Here is a 19,128-nt window from a genome sequence, read left to right on the forward strand (position 1 = left end):
ATGTTAGCTTTATAAATCTGTGTATATATAAATATAAAAACATTAAGCACAGTTTTAAATCTATAATATGCAATAAAAACTATAATGGGATGTTTTCATACAGCAACCTCTAGACGTATTGGCACCACTGCTAAAGATGTGTAGAAAGCCTTCAATGATTTCAGAGAAAGCACAGAGATTAAAAAAGTTATTTAACTGTATTTTAAGACATGTCTGTGGTTCATTTGGGTTGCAAGAAAGTGAGAGAGACTACAATTTTTAACAGGTAACAAGAAGTCTACTAGTTGCCCTGTTGCGTCTTTTTGAGCTTTCAAACTCTTATGAAACATGACGGATATGGGAATGTTGGCAGCCTATTTGGGAAGCTCAAAGTTAAGGTAAGGATCTATACTTTCCAGGAATACACATGGATACTCATGTTTACAGTTAGGAATACATACCATGCTAATTGCTGATATATATATATATATATATATATATATATATATATATATATATATATAAAGCTATAGTTTAAATGTGACCTTCGAATTATGTTGTTTTTGTTTAGAAACCATAAAAAGTGATTTACACATAGCATGACATTGCTTCTACTCCGAATCATTAATGACTGCTTATACAGAAAAGCCAAAAACAACCATTTTTGAATGGTCTTCTTGTATCACACTAGTTCTTAAGGAGAAAATGGAATTGGCTTATAAAGGTATCAGAAGGTAAAAAATAATGACAAACTGAATATGGAAATCAGAAACAAAAAATTCTAATTGGTGCATCTCAACCATTTATAATCATCCGTGGTAGTCTTTTAAAATGTTTTCAATTGAATATGCTAAAACAGAATAAAATCCTCAATGATCGTAGTGTAGTTTTAGCTGGTAGCTCACCTTTGCACAAAATTATATACCCTGTGCGTTCTGCGGATTACTGAGCCATTAACCCATTATATCTTTGAAATAATAGACTGTTATAATACTTAAGTGCAACCCAGCTGTAGACACACAGATCCCGGCTACAACTACTGTCCATGGCAAGAGGCTGTTATTTACTGTAAGAGCCGCTCTTTGCTTCTGCAGCTGGGTTAAAGTGATTGCTTTTTTTCCCACTGTTGTCCTTTGCTGAGTAGAGCAGATTACACAGAGCTCAGCATCATTAAAAGCGCACTCATTAGGAAACACACAGGCCAAACCTTTGTGATCGATAAGCACTGGCCAAGTCCTGCCATTTCACACAGATTCATGGACAGATTCTCAAAAACCAGGTTTACTCACATGCTGTGATACAGCCCAGCCTTTCTGTGTCTGTCTGCAAGCTGCAGAGCTTGGATTCTGCACCTTGTATCTCAGACCCTCATTAATGAGACCAAATCTGCCCCAGGCTATAGTAGAAATATGCTGTTAACAGGCAGAAAAAATGGTCTAATGGGTTATTATCCATCAGTTTCAGAGTTAGTCTCCAGCAACTGAGAAATGCTTTTTTATTTTTAACTCGGAGAGCAAACGTGAAATTAGATGCGATCACAAAATTAAGGATAATGAACTCATAAAGACAACAAAAAGAAAAAAAGGTTGCTCAGTTTGCAGTTGGCATAAAAACTCATTGCTATGATAAAAAGCGGAGAAAAGATATTGATGAAGAAACTTGGTAAATAAAAATCGGCCAGTGATAGTGTTAGAGCTTCAAGCTGCACACCTCTCCAGCGCCCTCTGTTGGACAGATTGGTCAAAAGCCCAACCAGTGTTTAACTCGGCATGCATGATGATATCATGTAACACGATAAACCCGTCTGACAGGAACGCTGCCCTCTCTGTTTTCAGGCTGAGTGCCACATCCGTTCATCAGAGCACATCTGATGTTCCATGTTACTGTAGGTCCGACTGTGTCTGAGGAGCAGAGCATGTGAATGTGTTAAAATGTGCGCATTAAACATGAGTACAGCAGCCTGTGTGCGGTAGCATTTGTGGCCGTTTTGCCTCTGACTAATGGACTCATTAGAACAGGAGCTGTGCACATGTGCTCCAGCTGGGCTGTCTTCTCACAGCCTCTGCTCTCATTAATGTTCAGCTCACTGAGTACGTAGGTAGGTGACTGAGGTTGCCCTCTAATTTGGTTACGTTTGAATGTAGGTGTGCCAACGGTGTGCTGTGCTTGTGTGAGATACTTTACTCTCACTTTCCAACTTGTTTAAAGAACTCAGCACCTGGCTGATATAAAACCAAAATGTACTTACTGTAAATGTACAGTATAGAGAAAAAATCTTTTGCTATTCTCCGAGGGCGACCAGATGTTTTCCTGCCAACTCATAGGCTTGTAAACATCGGCTGGAACATTGATGATTCGTGTTGTTAGAATTTTAAAGGCTCAAGTCTGACCTTGAGAGCACCATTGCTGCCCATTCTAATTAATTGGGAGCAGCCAGAGGAGCAAAGTTCAGCTGGTTCTGTTGTAAAGGAAGTAAAGAAAGCCACCATGCAATATTATAGATGAGAAATAGAAGGTATACAGGACAATATGTAAAGTATTTAGGAGAGACTGATCCAAGAAATAATTTGGGAAGGTGAAACAATGAAGGACAAAAGGAGGGGAAAGAGAAAGCGATAAACAGTACAAGTATTAAACTTTTATCCTCTGGATAGTTACATATGTACAGTTTTTTTCTTGAACTTATATACGTTTTTGTCAAGTTGCAACCACAAACTTCAATTTATTTAATAACATTCTATGTGATTGACCAATACAAATAGTGTATAATAGAGAAAATTCTGAATTGAGTAAAAAAATCCATCCATTGTGTATACCTGCTTATCTGTACAGAGTCATGGGGGAGCTGGTGCTTATCTCATTCATTGGGTCATTGGGCGAGAGGTGGGAAGCACCCTGGACAGGTCACCTGCCTGCCCATCACAGGCAACACTAAGACACGGGACAAACATCCATTCATACCTAGGGGCAATTTAGAGAGACCAATTAACCAAACAGTCATGTTTTTGGACTGTGGGAGGAAGCTGGCGAACTTGGAGAGAACCCACGCATGCACATAGAGATCATGCAAACTCCATGCAGAAGTTTGAATCCTGGCTGGGATTCAAACTTAGCACTGTTGCAGCAAAAGAAGAAGAATCTGGCATGAATTTGTATTCACATTTGATATTATGTAGAACCACCTTTGACTGAAATTAGAGCTATAAGTCTTTTGAGATATGTCCAGTTTTGCACATTCGTTTTCTTTTTTTGCTCACTATTTAAAAATAGTACAAGCTCAGCCCGACAGGACAGATATACCATTTTATTCCATTGTAGCTCTGGCGGAATGTTTTAAGGTCATTGTCCAGCTGAAAGGTGAACCTTCACCCCGGTCTCAAGTGTTTTGTAGCATCTAACATGTTTTCCTCAAGCATCACCCTATATTTTGCTTCATCCACCTTCCCAACAACCATACTGAAGAAAAGCATCCCCACAGTATGATGTTAGCACCACCGTGTTTCATGGTAGGGTTGGTGTGTTCAGGTTGTTTGTTTTCTACCATTCATAGTGTTTTGCATGTAGACAAGTTTAATTTTGTCTATTCTTACTAGAGCACCTCCTTCAACCTGTGTCAGACATTAAAAAAGCGTCAAAAATCAAAGAGTATGAGTACTTTTGCATAGCATTGTACTGTACTTAAAAATGAAACAAGGGTTGAGTTTAATTGCCAGCTTGGAAGTTGAAGCATAAAAACAAACCAGGGAAAGTGTAAACTTTGACATTTAGGTAATAAATCTGCATTTAGATAAGTGTTTGTGACACCTTTTGTATATATTACTAGTTGTTGGAATAATAGCTTTATGATTAGAGGACAGGAGATGTAAATGAGGAACAGATGGCGTGTGAAATGAGGTGAAGCTTGTGGTCGTCCTGTCCAGCAGAAAGTAAATCTTGGAGTAAACACAAAGAAACGTTCTTGTGGTTTAGGTGAAATGACTGAAATTGGGTAATGTGATTTATTTATTGATAGCAGAATAACAACTAGAGGCTGTAATATTTGACTAGTAAGGAATTGTTAATTTGGAAAACTTCCAGCCTTATATCTTGCAGTCGACACACAATTTTTCTTTTAATATCGTTAGATTAACCAAAAAGGAGCCCCAGCCTAGTAGATATTTGATGATCTCTATGTTAATGTTTCAAAAAGGTGTATGTGGAGTATGTGTCAGTGGGTAGACTGGGGGCACCAGGTGCTCGCTAAAAGCCTCAACGTTGCTCTTCTGTGTTACATTCCCTGCCAAGGTTTGCTGCATATTATACCCTTTTTGTCTCTGCCCTGTTTCCCTGTCTTGCAACTATCTGATAAAGGCTGCTAATGGCACATATACAAAATGAGAATATTTCTGGGTGCTAGAAAAAACAGGACATGATTAGTGACCCAGGAATTTACCTTAATCAATTATTTAAAGGCTGCACGGTGGAGCAGTTGGTAGCAGGTAGAAGTTCCTGGGTTTGACTCCCGGCTGGGGGTCTTTCTGCATGGAGTGTGCATGTTCTTCCCGTGCATGCGTGGGTTCTCACCGGGTACTCCGTCTTCCTTCCACAGTCCAAAAACATGACTGTATAAGGACAAACACATCCACATTACATCCCTAACTCTAACTAAGTGTATCTGTGATTGCATTCGTTAACTGAAATGCCATGATGTCCGTGTGTAGATGTTCAGCGTTTTGTTTGTGCACACAAAAAAACCCCACCCTGCTGTGCCTCACTAAAGCAAAAAAACAAAAAAAAAAGAAATGTTTGTGTGTGTGTATCTGCAAGGAGCTTAATGGCTGAGCTTGTGTCAAGCCGGCGAAACATGACCATTCATATGGTAATAACCCAGCGAAAAAAGACAATAAATTGCTTCATGTCCTCTGAGACCGCGCAGAGGGGCGAGCAGAAGCCACAGATCTGGAAGCTTCGGATGGGTCAGCAGCCGACTCATGTCTCTGAGTACAGGGATGCAGGGCTTCTGTTCGTTGAGGTGCATGCTAGAGCTGCTGCAAGGTGCCTCTGCCAAGTAGGTGGGAGATGGAGTTAATGGAAATGCTTCTGTCTTAGGAAAGCGGACTAAAATCAGGTGATATGACTTCTACTTTTTTTGAACAATTACTTTCAGATCGTGTTCCTGTTAACTGAAACATAACTTACTTATAATTTACTGTTTTTATAGATGTCTCAATACATGTTGTAGTGCCGTTATTTTCAAATTGAGTCCTGAACTAATCCTACTGGATGTTTTTGTCATTTTCTGGGAGGACTGATGATGTCAAAAGTAACACGTTAGAAGTTTCTCATGGAAGCCTGAAGCTTCCACATTGTTGGGCATATTTTAGTTCTTTAGTCTCAGCCTCCAGAGTAAAAACAGCGTCAGTGGAGATGCACAGGCCTGGACAATTTTATGCCGCTGAGGACTGATCCTGGTAGCTGTCTCCACTGTCAGAGCTGCGTTGTAAGCATGTTACTGGACGACTGAAATTTCCAGCAAGTTTGGCACTGCAGCTCTAAGCGAGTAGAGTACTTTATTTTACTTCAGTGCAGCTGAGGACTGAATGCTGCTCTCCAACTTTGAATGTATTCTTCTATTTCAGGGCAGTGTGTTAAAGCTGAGGCTCCTGCAGTGGTCACGCTTGTCACACAGATGTCTCGCTCCACAAATCACGCACATGAACACACGCTAACCCCACAGGCAGCATGAAGACACGCAGACAATGAGACGGTCTTGTTTTTCAAAGTAATATTATTTCACTTTCTGTTTTTAATTTCTATTAGAATGTGAACCTAGCCGAGTAGATGCAATAAAAATGTCATTATTTTATCATTTTTTAATAGGTATGAAATTAAAGTCTGCATATTGCTCCTGTGGTTTCTGAAAGCCCTCAGTGGTGCTGTGTAATATTGTTTAGCGCCATCTCTGCTGCTGCTGTTCATGTAGGTGAGACGCGTTTCCACATTGTGAAGCTCTGGCTGAGGGCCAGAATAGCAGCACAGCGCGGTTACTCTGCAGCTCAGTGCATTCTGTGAGTCGTATGTGTAAATAGAACCGAGCTGAATGCTGTTGGACCGGAGCCAGGCCATTGCGACACACATGCATAAACGGTTAACATCATTTACATACTCGAGGACAGTTTTTCTATCCTGTTGTAACCTTCTTCACTACAAACCTGATTCCAAACCATTTATTTGAGTAGCTTTATGTTAAATCTTTGTTTTTTTTGGGTTTTTTTTTTAAGTTACAGTTTAAATTTGAACCATGTAAAGTGACTGAAAAATTAGACATTTTAACATAAAAAAATACAAAAAGTGTGTTGGGGCATTTGTGTTCTACTCTGCCGTAAGTTTCCTTGTTGAATCACCTTTTACAGGAATTGCAGCTGCAAGTCTTTTGCGGTATATCAGCATTGCAGATCTAAAGGACTGAATGTTTTCCACATTCTTCTTTACAACATAGTTCAAGTGCAGTCAGACTGGACGGACAGCATCAGTGAACAGTAGTTTTTAGGTCTTTCTTCAAATTCTTGATTTAATTTATTTCTGCACTTTGGCAACTTTAATTTATGAAGATAATTTGATCTAAACAATTCCACTGTAGCTCTGGCTTTAGGTTCAGGGATGTGTCCTGCTGGAGGGTGAACATCTATCCTTGTCTGCCGAAGCCCCTAACATGTTTTCTTCTATGATTACCTTGTATTTAGCTCCATCCATTTTATCAACAACTTTGACCAACTTCTCTGTCCAGTGTACAGGTCCTTCTCAAAATATTAGCATATTGTGATAAAGTTCATTATTTTCCATAATGTAATGATGAAAATTTAACATTCATATATTTTAGATTCATTGCACACTAAATGAAATATTTCAGGTCTTTTATTGTCTTAATACGGATGACTTTGGCATACAGCTCATGAAAACCCAAAATTCCTATCTCACAAAATTAGCATATTTCATCCGACCAATAAAAGAAAAGTGTTTTTAATACAAAAAACGTCAACCTTCAAATAATCATGTACAGTTATGCACTCAATACTTGGTCGGGAATCCTTTTGCAGAAATGACTGCTTCAATGCGGCGTGGCATGGAGGCAATCAGCCTGTGGCACTGCTGAGGTCTTATGGAGGCCCAGGATGCTTCAATAGCGGCCTTTAGCTCATCCAGAGTGTTGGGTCTTGAGTCTCTCAACGTTCTCTTCACAATATCCCACAGATTCTCTATGGGGTTCAGGTCAGGAGAGTTGGTGGGCCAATTGAGCACAGTGATACCATGGTCAGTAAACCATTTACCAGTGGTTTTGGCACTGTGAGCAGGTGCCAGGTCGTGCTGAAAAATGAAATCTTCATCTCCATAAAGCTTTTCAGCAGATGGAAGCATGAAGTGCTCCAAAATCTCCTGATAGCTAGCTGCATTGACCCTGCCCTTGATAAAACACAGTGGACCAACACCAGCAGCTGACACGGCACCCCAGACCATCACTGACTGTGGGTACTTGACACTGGACTTCTGGCATTTTGGCATTTCCTTCTCCCTAGTCTTCCTCCAGACTCTGGCACCTTGATTTCCGAATGACATGCAGAATTTGCTTTAATCCGAAAAACAGTCCAGTGCTGCTTCTCAGTAGCCCAGGTCAGGCGCTTCTGCCGCTGTTTCTGGTTCAAAAGTGGCTTGACCTGGGGAATGCGGCACCTGTAGCCCATTTCCTGCACACGCCTGTGCACGGTGGCTCTGGATGTTTCTACTCCAGACTCAGTCCACTGCTTCCGCAGGTCCCCCAAGGTCTGGAATCGGCCCTTCTCCACAATCTTCCTCAGGGTCCGATCACCTCTTCTCGTTGTGCAGCGTTTTCTGCCACACTTTTTCCTTCCCACAGACTTCCCACTGAGGTGCCTTGATACAGCACTCTGGGAACAGCCTATTCCTTCAGAAATTTCTTTCTGTGTCTTACCCTCTTGCTTGAGGGTGTCAATAGTGGCCTTCTGGACAGCAGTCAGGTCGGCAGTCTTACCCATGATTGGGGTTTTGAGTGATGAACCAGGCTGGGAGTTTTAAAGGCCTCAGGAATCTTTTGCAGGTGTTTAGAGTTAACTTGTTGATTCAGATGATTAGGTTCATAGCTCGTTTAGAGACCCTTTTAATAATATGCTAATTTTGTGAGATAGGAATTTTGGGTTTTCATGAGCTGTATGCCAAAATCATCCGTATTAAGACAATAAAAGACCTGATATATTTCAGTTAGTGTGCAATGAATCTAAAATATATGAATGTTAAATTTTCATCATGACATTATGGAAAAATAATGAACTTTATCACAATATGCTAATATTTTGAGAAGGACCTGTACTCCTGTGTGTTCAGGCTGATGTGCAAAAAAGTTGTATTTTGGTCTCATCTTCCACAGGTATGTTGTGTCCCATACATTGGCTGTAAACATTACTTCTCAGAGCTTTCTTTCAACAATGACTTTCTTCTTGCCAGTCTTCCATGAATGCCAGATTTGTGGAGGGCAGAACTAAGACTTGTCCTGTCGACATGTTTTTCCACATGAGCTGTGGAGCTCTGCAGCTCCTCCAGAGTTGCCATACTCTTTGTTACATCTTTGAATAATGCTATCTTTTCCCGTTGTGTCAGTTCAAGTGGATGACAGTTAGTTGTACTGAATTGTGTTATCAGATTTTTAGCAAGAAATGTAACCCATGTATCATTTTTCTTCCACTTCATAATTTTACATTCCTTTCCGTTAATTCTAATATCTTAGTAAATTACATTGTGATTTGAGGTTGTTCCTAGAAAATCTGAGAAGGTTCAATGGGGAAGGAATACTTTTGCAAGGAGCTGTAAATGATAAAGAATAACTGAGGTCATCGGCTCCTCCTGTTACCTTAAAGGCCACATACTTTTAATTTGTTTTATGGTTTTCACTTTAATGCATACTTGCACTTGTGTCTGTGTGATGTTGCTCTTTTGTCTCTCCAGAACCGATGTAAGTAGTGTGTGGGTTTATCGGATATGTAAGCACATGTTAACAGTGTTGATTTGCGACTGTTAATTATGGCTGCCCCTCTCGTTCGCTTTTTGAAACAGTGCACAGCTGCACGCTCCCTAGTGTAAAGCAACGCTGCATTTAATGTCTTATTATTCACGCTGTCTGTTCACCAGCCATACTGAGCCTGAGGGACAGAGAGAAGATTTCATGCTGTGTGTGTGTGTGTGTGTGTGTTTGTGTGTGTGTGATGAGGGGGTTATGTATTAGCAGAGTAGTAATGAAGGGTTACTTCAGTCTCTTAATTCGTTGGCACTACTTAATTAAAAGCGATGCAACGCTGTGATTGGAGCTGTTGATGGATGGAGACCGAAGGACGCCAGGGCGCTTCAGGATCAGAGTTATCAGATAATATGCATTTGTGTATGTGTGTGTTTGTGTGTGTGTGTGTGTGTGTGTGTGTGTGAGTTAGCAGCACACTCTTCTATTGAGAGGAAGAGGAAGTCATTACCTTTTAATCATGTCCTCTTATTCCTCTTTTTCTCCTCATTTCTTCCCTTCGTGCCTGAAATTCTCCCAATGAGCTCCACCTCCTGACGTTTCTCCAGCTGCCTCCCAGTTTCAGTCTCACCATCAGCTGCAATCAACCCCTCTTTTCTGCGACACTTACCCCTCTTTCTCCTGTTTTTTTGTCACTTAAATGATCCATCAATGCATCTTTATGTCATTCTGTTCAACTTTGCAAAAACAGACTTGTTTCTTGTAGCCTTGATTATGCCAGATTTGTTTGGCCTGTTTTGAAAATCACTGCACTGCTTTGTGAAGCAGAACACTACATTCAGCATGTGATCTAAAGGGTTTTGGCCTTGAATCTAGTACTGGATTGCTGTACTCATATGTGAATGCGTTGGAGGTGAATGAAACTTTGACGTTTGCACATTTATTTTAGCTCTATAGTTTACTTCAAGGCTCTGTTTCTGTTCTTTTTTACCTAACTCTTCGTTGACTGGGTGTGTCAGAACTGGAGCTATACTTTTCTTCTGATAGACCACAAAGGTATTACTAGAAATAGCCTATAACTAAGCAATTTCTTTTTGTTCTCCTACAAATAAACAGTCTAGAATTTTGAACTGTAGCTTTATTTTAATCTAGAGATTTAATCTAGAGATCAACAAACAAATGTCCCAAAAACCAAAGATCCACTAAAAAACATGAATTACAACTTTGTAGAATAAGCTATGTTGCTAAGCACAGTGGTAAGATGCCTCTTGTAGCTGGTCACCAGCTTGCCTCAGGAGGGATTTGGTCCCAGAGTCTACAGAAACTCTCTACATCCTTTAGATTTCCTAAATGGGGCCTTGGCACATTATAACTTTAACTCGCTTCACAGGACACTCTGTGTCTCCATGTGATTCTTCTTTTGTCACTGCTTTGGTGCTTTAGTAGTTTGTTTTAGTTATCGGCTGTTAACGATGGTCCAAAGCTAAAAAGTTTTGGAGCTGCTGTTTTGAATGTTCACAGGTAAACTTGAGACAAGTGTGTACTGGACATGTGTCCTCTATACCAGGGAGCTGCAACATTTCAATCCACGACAGCTCAGTGTGTTATCAATGGGGTTTTTGTTGACTGTGGTCGCAGCTGCTATGGGATCATTAATAGAGGGCTGATGTGATCCCATATCTTAACTGTGAAGATCTAGACTGGAGCTCCAGATTTAGGACTACTAAGGGTCATTTGGATGATGAATAAATGCACCAATGGTTGTCAACCTTTCACCAAGCTTCTTTGTGACGATCTTGTAGCCCTTTTCACTCTTGTCAGATCTACTACCTTGTCCCTGATGTCCTTTCACAGCTCCTTTCTTCTGCCCATGGCTGGGGTGATGTGTGCTTTTTGCTCCAAACAAGCTGAAGGTCAGAGTATCTGTTATTAACTGACTGACTGATTAATATGTCCTACTGGGAAAATAACAAATTTGTTTGAGCAAGTATTTTGGTTGATTTGTTAGTTTTTACCTTCATGTTTGATCTATATTGGAATCCATGTTCAATCATAAGTGTAATAAGCATCATATACTGTTAAACACTTCAATATACTGTCTTCCTACATGAAACCAGAAATATCAGCCTATTACTGTAACCGACCAGTCCAGAGGAGCCAGAATGTTTCTGTAAATGACTGAAAATAAATATTTCCTAACTGGTAAGTTGACCATGCGAGTTTAACACAGGCATAGGCATGGTTTTTTTTGGATGCCTGATTTCGCTGGTGAACATACCTGAGGTGCTGTGGGCAAAGTCAGCAAAACAGCAAGGACTGTAGGCGCCTTCCTGACAGCTCCAATGACATGCCTAACTCTGCACAGCTCCATCACCCTCCAAAAGCTGTTCTTCAGCAATTTACAGGCAGCAGTTTAGACTCAACAATGTGTCCTGTGTATTTCAGACATCCTCTTTAACATGTCATTAGGACAGGCACCGTTTAACACAGTGATCAGAATGTTCCCCCTCTTTTCATTGCATAACATTTTGCATAAACAAAACACGGGAGTTATCCATATTTATTTTATTCTTATTCCCGTTTTAACTGAAATGTCTGTAAAATCCTCATACTTACTTCCATATAGGCTCCACATGACAATAAGGACATAAACAAAGTGATCCTTTTTAAATGTTTAATTGCTTCCATGCAGAGTTGCAGAAAATATCGAATCACACTCGTTATCAGAATATCAACATGTGCAACATTGCAATTGCAAATGACTGCTTGGATGGAGTATTTTGTGAGATACAATATTTTTTTTAAGTACCTTGCATTCTTGCATGCAAAAATATATTTGATCAGTTAGATGGACTTTATGCCCTTGATGCCCACATCTGATGAAGATTTTAGTTATCTACACGGTTTAGGTCACAAAGGTGTCGGTACGACATAGTTAAGGAAGAGAAGATTACGGAAAAATTGTCACCGATATTTCCACTGCAATATTTATCTATAATCTCATGACTGTATGTTTTCATAAAATCATGCAACTGTGCTCTCATTCTACTTTTTAGCAATAAAACATTCAAAAAGGAAACAAGCCTTTTGCATGCTATCTGCTGATTTAATTTGCTTGATTAATTTGAGCAATTCTCAGTTAGGCTAGAAATGATTCACACCCTGGCAGGTTTAATTTTAAAGTGATCCTTCAATTTTACTTCCATGTTTCTTCTGATTGAAGGTAATTAACGTTCTGAAGTGGCCCAGCCAGAATCTAGACATGTTCCTGATGTAGTATCTGTGGAGGGAGCTAAAAATTAGGGTGATGGCAAGGGGCCCTTGCAACCTCAAACAGCCCATCACTAAAGATAAATGGTAAAACAACGCCAGTAGAGACATGCGAAAGACTGGTCAGGAATTATAGAAGGGTTTGATTGTTAACAATCTTTAAAATAATTTTTGACATGATATTTTATATTAAACTGTTAATGGAAACAGATTATTTTATATACAACAATGATACCTCTTATACTTTTTCTTGTTTTCCTTCAGGAGTCATTTCCTATAATTCAATTCAGTTTATTTATAAAGCGCCAATTCACAACATCTGTCGTCTCAAGTCATTTCACAACAGTCAGGTACATACGTTCCAATTAATCCTAACCATTGAACAGTGCAGTCAGAGTTAGTTATTTATTCAAATTGCATAAAAAGGTTTTCTGTCTAAGGAAACCCAGCAGATTGCATCCAGTCAGAGACTTGCAGCATTATAAGTAATCATGAATGAAAATCTAAATCTGCCAGAGGTATGAATAATTTTTGATCTGTCTTTTTGCCATCCTATTCACATACAAGGCTGAAATCCACAAAAGCTTTGTATTTTCTTCCATAAAAGACACGGTTATTATTAATTTACCAATTTTTAACATATTGAACTCCATTATATTACACAGGATTTTCCACATAAACCAGCTCATAAAAGGTGATTAGCCTAGCAGTGAAAGGTCTAAAGAAGGAAACAGGATGTTCTTTTTTCTCTGACCGTGGTTGGGGAGATGCTTGGCTATATTCATTAGCGTTTGTGCTCCCAATCATTAATTAGCTTAATCATATGCAAGTATTCACTGAAAGTGTGTGCCACAGGACAAATAGATGGCTAATTTCTAAAATAAAATGCAGATGCTCTATTGCTCAGACACACGCAGACATCCATCCCTTCTTCGGAGGAGGAGGAGGCTGAGGAAACCCGTGGGACTCCTGGGGTACTCTATCTCCAGTCAGTCTAAATACAGGGGAGGATTTTCCTCAACATCAAAGGTAGACTAATCTCACCCTTCAGTAGCTTCCTCAGGCTCAACTGTTTCCTAAGAAAGCCGTTTTTAGGTAGATATTGGTGGAGAATTACACCACTAATCTTAAAGTTATCACTTGATGTTTCTGATTCCTTTTTTTATTAATTTTCAGGATTTTATTTTTGTTACTTTGCTTTGTAACAAGCTGTCGTAGTACGCTGTAACTTGACTCGTGTGAATGTGTTGTAACAAGCTAATGAAGGCTCTTCACAGTTGTACAGTGTAAGTGCTGTGTGGGATCGGTATGTGGGAAAGGTGGGGGGCAGGGGTCTGCTTTGACACCCTAATCCTGCAGCCAAGCTTGGCTTTGTGGAGACCTTTGCTGGGAGGGGATTGAACAAGGGACGGATGGAAATGGTGAAAGAAAGAGAGAGAGAGAGGGGTGGGAGGATGTTGGGGAGGGGGAGGTTGATAGTAGAGGGTTTGCTGTGAATGGTGGGTTAAAGGGAGAGGGAGGGGAGGATGAGCGAGATGGGGTTTGTTCATTTTCCTGCTCTGACTTTAAAAGGAAATAAAGAATGCAGTGTCCTGATTTATGACAGCAGGACTTGTTAGACTGTTTTAGCCGGTTATTCTCTAGTGACCTGACAGCCTCTTCTTCTGAACATTCTTCCATCACAGCTCTGTGTGCTGAGCACATCTCATCACTGCTCGGCAGCATCCTCTGGCTTCTGTGAGTGAGTATGGCTATCTTTATAGTTTCTTACAGGTCTTGTCTCTGTCAATTTTACAAAATGCTATTAATTATTAAAGCATTTTAGTTCATAGATAGACTAAAAACACTCTCCCTCTGGAGTTGTGCCTTTCTCTCGTATTCTTATTTTTGCTTTTCCTGCTTGTCAGGGGTGAATGCACAGGTATATCCAGTTAAGGTCAAATCTGAAAAACACTTTGCATCCTAAAATTAGATCCCTTTGTATCCCAATATTCCTTTCCTGAAAAATTTTTCCTAAAAATTCAAAGATTCAAATGACAGCATTAGCTCTGCCAAATGTGCAGCAGAGCTAATGCTGACAGACAGCTGGTCACATCTGTTTTTCTGCTGCTATTAATGCACAAGCCCAGAGAGTAGTTTCTCCCCCGGCCTAAATATTTAGTTGTGGTTTTCTGTGTCTGAAGGGCAGACAGTTTGATTGCTGGCTCAGCAGTGGAGTTGGCACATTTGTGGGTCAGACTGGCACTTGATCTGACATTGTACAAAGGGTGGGGCCATCTTTCTGGCTGGTGGTCATTCAAGAGGAGGGGGCTGGAGTCTGGTGCAGACATGAAGGTTTTATTTCAGGGGACTTTGCTGCAGTTGGATGCAGAAGAGGAACACATTTATAATTGCAATAATTGCAACAACATATGTTTTTATGAAACAATTTATGTATTTTTGAGGGGAAATTGGAGTTACTAAAAATTGTTTTACTAATTGTTCCTTTTATGCTTCAGTTTTCATGAGGTGGAGCCATGGACAAAGAGGACCTAAATATAAAACTCACAGGAGATTGAAAATTAAACACACCAACAGCAAATCCAGAAATTTCAAAGTAGCAGGTATCTAGAATGGTGAATGTGGAACAAAACAGAAAGAGAACTAACACAGTGAATTAGCAGAAAGCTAAATAATCTTTGCAGGACTCATACTGAAAAGCTGATGACAATTAGACCTCTGAGTGGCAATCAGTAACAAAACGTGTGTGAAACAAAGACATGAAAGATAAACAAGCTTAAGATTAGGTACTAGGCTTTCTAAATAAAACAGGAAACTAGAGAAATAATGTCTGAACATAAAGCTTGGAACAAAGTCGAAACAAAACAAAGATTAAACGTCAAATAATATGGTGAACTCAAGCAAATTAAGAAAACAAAGAACAGAACCACACCCAGAACATGACAGACTATGGCATCAGTTCATGGCAAATTAATTTGCTATTTTTTTAAATACATATTTTTTTACATTCCGATGTTACTTCTTTAGGGAATACTAGAGACGCAACAATCAGTACTTTGTGGCTCATTTCTGGTCTCGATGCCAAGGTTAGCTGACTCTGATTTCTGATGAATAACTGTGGATTAAAAACATTTAAGAACAGCGTTTATTTTTAAAGCCTCACTGCCATGAGCAGTCAATAATTTGTATTAGGACATTTTAAAACAAAGATCAAATGAATATGAAGTTCAACATTTAAACTTCCTTTTAGCATCTTATTTTAGCAATTAATGTAGTTAGCACAGCTAACATTACTGAAACCTATGTCTTTGGGTGTATTCCTTAAAGATTGTAGATGCTGCCAAATCCATCATATTTCATGACAGACAGAAGTTGAAGGATCAAAAGAATAAAACAACTTTATTGTTCCCTCTTGAGCCCTTCTTTTATCTGCTGGAAGTCTTGCTCTCTTTCGCTTTCTCACAGCCTGAATGAACCTCATGATTCTTATGTCAACAAATACAGTTTCTTACATCCTTGTACATCCCTTGACTTCATTAGCGACACCATACTGATAATATAAACGGCTAAGTGTGTCTCTTTACTCAGTAGGAGCATCTGCTTCAGAGTGTTGTAATCTGGCAGTGATTATTATGGTATGTTCACTGATCAGGAAGAGATTTTTGACTTTCAATTTTTTATGTAGAACAGACTTTTAATTAACCACTTGAGAATAGTAACTATGAAAAAAATCCTTTTAAGACGCTCCTTTTTAACATTTGGAATATAGTTCGCGTGAGAGCTTAATATAACTGGATTATTATTTGTCATGTATTACAACTTTGATCTGTTGCTGCCAATCAGATGTGCACACCAAGCTTTACACACACTTTTGCATGCAGATCTACTCTGCCTGCAGGTTCTGCTCTTGTAATTGGTCACGAGTACAAGATGATGCACGCAGATGGAGGGCTTTATATGATTGCAATACTACACACCCACTGCTGCTAGTTTCTACCTCTAATGTTAGCAAATTTGCTTGGAGCTTCATGTGGTGCTAATGGGGAAAGTAGAGGTGACAATTCGGTACTCTAGTTTGATGTGTCTAAAAGTAAATGTAGATGTTATGTCCTGTAGTCACTACCTTTCAATAATGTGTTTGGGCTGACTGGCAGAGGAATGTGCTGTGTTTCAGTATCTGTCCTGTGATTGAAGGTCTGTGTTAAGTGTAATTATGTAATGGACCTCATTGGAAGAACAGCCTCAGTCAGTAAACCAGCAATCAGACCTTTTCAGAGTCAATAAGCATCAGCAGAAGACAGAAGAATCTACTGTTGTCACAAGATTGATCTTAATGTTTAGGAAATTTAAATTCAAGGCTGAATTACAGAAGGTTGTAACAACATAAAATGACTGTCTGGAATAAAACGTTTTTCCAGCCTCTGTTAAATAAGATGCTTTCACTTCAGATGAATGGGATGGAAGTAGACGTTAGACAGGAGATTTTTCTTTTGTTTTTGTTTTCTCTGCTCGTCACATTGAAGGTGATTGAAAAGAGAGAAAGTGTCTAGGGGTCAGTGGATGACAGGAGGGCTGCTATGTGTTGTCAGCGAGGACTTAGTGGCTGGGATGATGGAGAAAGAGGTTTGAGTGGAAGGATAAACAGAACAAAGAAGCAGGCTTATGATTAAGATGGATGCTAACTGAGAGAAGATGCAGTCCTTCAGCTGAGCCCCTCCTGGTAATTCTCTCTGATGATATGAGAAAGTCCCTTTGGGCTTTATCAAGGGTTTGTGGATCTCCAATTCTGCCACATTCATTCTCCGCCTTGTTGTACTGCGTTTACAATCTTCTAAAGTGTGTGATTTAAAGAGTTTTCTGTACATGGCTCATGGGTAAAAGTGGTCAAATGTTGCAAATTTCATTCAATTCTCTCTGTGCAATGTACCATAACTGCAAAGTTGTTCTCAACCTATCTTTTCATCTGTGCCCTCAACACAGTTCCCAGCAACCCCCTCCGTTATTCCCTGATTGGCAGGGCATATATTGACCTTTGAATCTTCCAGTTTTTCTCTTATGGAGGTACATAAACCTCAAAGAGAGAGGAAAAATATTTAGTCAGTAAGTAATGCACAGATACACACCATTTATCTGCAAACCGTTTTACAAGAATGTGCACATTTCCCATTGAAAATTTTGCAATCCTTTGCTGTACGTTTTAGGTCCTGTCTGCAGTTTCTTTTTTTTAAATTATTTTATACAAGCTTGGAGTCACTCTAGCATATCTACCGGTACTTATTTTATAAAATATTTTATTTATTTTAGTTTTCATAAATCGGATTTTGGTTTTAACCTTTCTGTGTACTTCTAAGTTACAACAACCATCCTGCCCTGATTCATTTGTAGTCTGGAGGAAGAGGGGAAACATATCCTGCTCTGACTGCAGCTGAGAGGGACTGATGGGCGAGGACTGGGATTGCTTTTGGCCTGAGGAGTGGTTAATGGCAGCTCCCATTGCTTGCTGAGAAAGAGTAGGAACAGCATGTATTCTCTCACCAGAGTCTCCAAAAGTCTTCAGTGGCACCAAAAAAGTTGCTAGATTTGACCTTGAGTCTTTTTTCTTTATTTTTTGTTAAAAATGGCTCTATGAAGGTCTGAAAAGTAGCTAAATATAGCTGCTAAGTTGCCAAATTGGCAAAATTGTAATTTCTATACAATTTTTTTGCCATCTTCTGGCATAGAATATGTATTACAAACCCTTGTTTTTTTATTTAAACTGAGGAGAAGTTATCTGTTGGGAGCAAAATATTTAGAGTAGTGTAGCCAGGGTCTCAGAGTAAGGGGTGACGAGGTGTAACATTCAAACCTATTCCATAATATTTTATGACAAAGCTGTTTGTTCTCAGATCAGAAGATTAGTTTTAAAGAGACATAATTCCATGGATCATTGTGTTCTCCGGGCGGCCCGGCCTCGCAGGCCACGGGCCAGAATTTGGAGCTGTCGCAGAGAGTAGTGGGCCTCTATTGTGTGTTTGTCAAACTGGCCGGCTGCTGCGGTGTGCAAACAGGCACGCTGGCGCGCACACAAACATTCACTGATGTTCACACACACACACAAACAGAGAATTTATCACCCGAACGAGTCAGTGTCAGGTCAGCCGGCTTAGCCTGTGGACAGCATTACATTGTTGCTGGCCTCCATCTCTCTTGGACATTTAACAGTGCAAGCATTCAGTTGATACTGGTGACTCAGGACCAGTGGGCTGCACTGCAAACAACACCTGCCTTCACATTATCACACTTTTGTGCTCAAGAGGCTTAAAGAGCAAAGAACAAGCAAAAACGCACCCGATATATGTTGTGAGAAGGATTGTAGAATCATTTAAAGTGGCTTGCAAAATATTTAGTTACATTACAACCAAAACCTTTCATTTTACTGAGCCTTTATGTGAAAAAACAACATTAAATAGTGCATAATTGTAAAGTGGAGTGAGGATAGAAGAGGACAAAGAATACCTGGTTACACAAATGTTTTACAAATAAAAATCTGAAAAATGTGGAGTACATTTGTATTTAGCCCCCTTTACCTTGAAACCCTTAGAAAAAATCCAGTGCAACCATCTACTTTCAGATATCATCCAATCTGTCAACCTGTATGTAATTTAGAGGTTTCATAGGTCATGTGCTGTTAAAAGAAAGTCTGCTACAAGCCATGTGGACCCAGCAAACATCTGGTCAGATGAATCCCGAATTAGACTTCCTGGTCCACATGCAAAACTCTTTGTGCGTGATAACAAACACTGCACCTTGAACACACCATCCCCATGGTGTAACTTGGTGGTAGTAGGCCAGGCATGGAGGGCATTAATCAGAGAAGCAAGACTTGAAAATTGATGTCC

The 19,128-nt window shown here is 39.7% G+C and overlaps 1 protein-coding gene across 6 annotated transcripts in view; it reads left to right on the forward strand.

Moving 5' to 3' along the window:
- dip2a (disco-interacting protein 2 homolog A) overlaps nucleotides 1-19,128 on the forward strand; it is a 107,986-nt gene that overhangs the window by 37,753 nt on the left and 51,105 nt on the right. The window contains exon 1 of one of the 6 annotated variants that reach the window (XM_047370983.1): nucleotides 4,365-5,086. The exons of the other annotated variants lie outside the window; for them this stretch is intronic. The gene's annotated coding sequence lies outside the window, so the exon portion shown is untranslated. Of the gene's footprint in view, nucleotides 1-4,364; nucleotides 5,087-19,128 lie in introns of those variants that run through there. 6 annotated transcript variants of the gene reach the window in all.

The sequence above is a fragment of the Girardinichthys multiradiatus genome, chromosome 7, assembly GCF_021462225.1.
Source record: "Girardinichthys multiradiatus isolate DD_20200921_A chromosome 7, DD_fGirMul_XY1, whole genome shotgun sequence".
Taxonomy (NCBI): Eukaryota; Metazoa; Chordata; class Actinopteri; order Cyprinodontiformes; family Goodeidae; genus Girardinichthys; species Girardinichthys multiradiatus.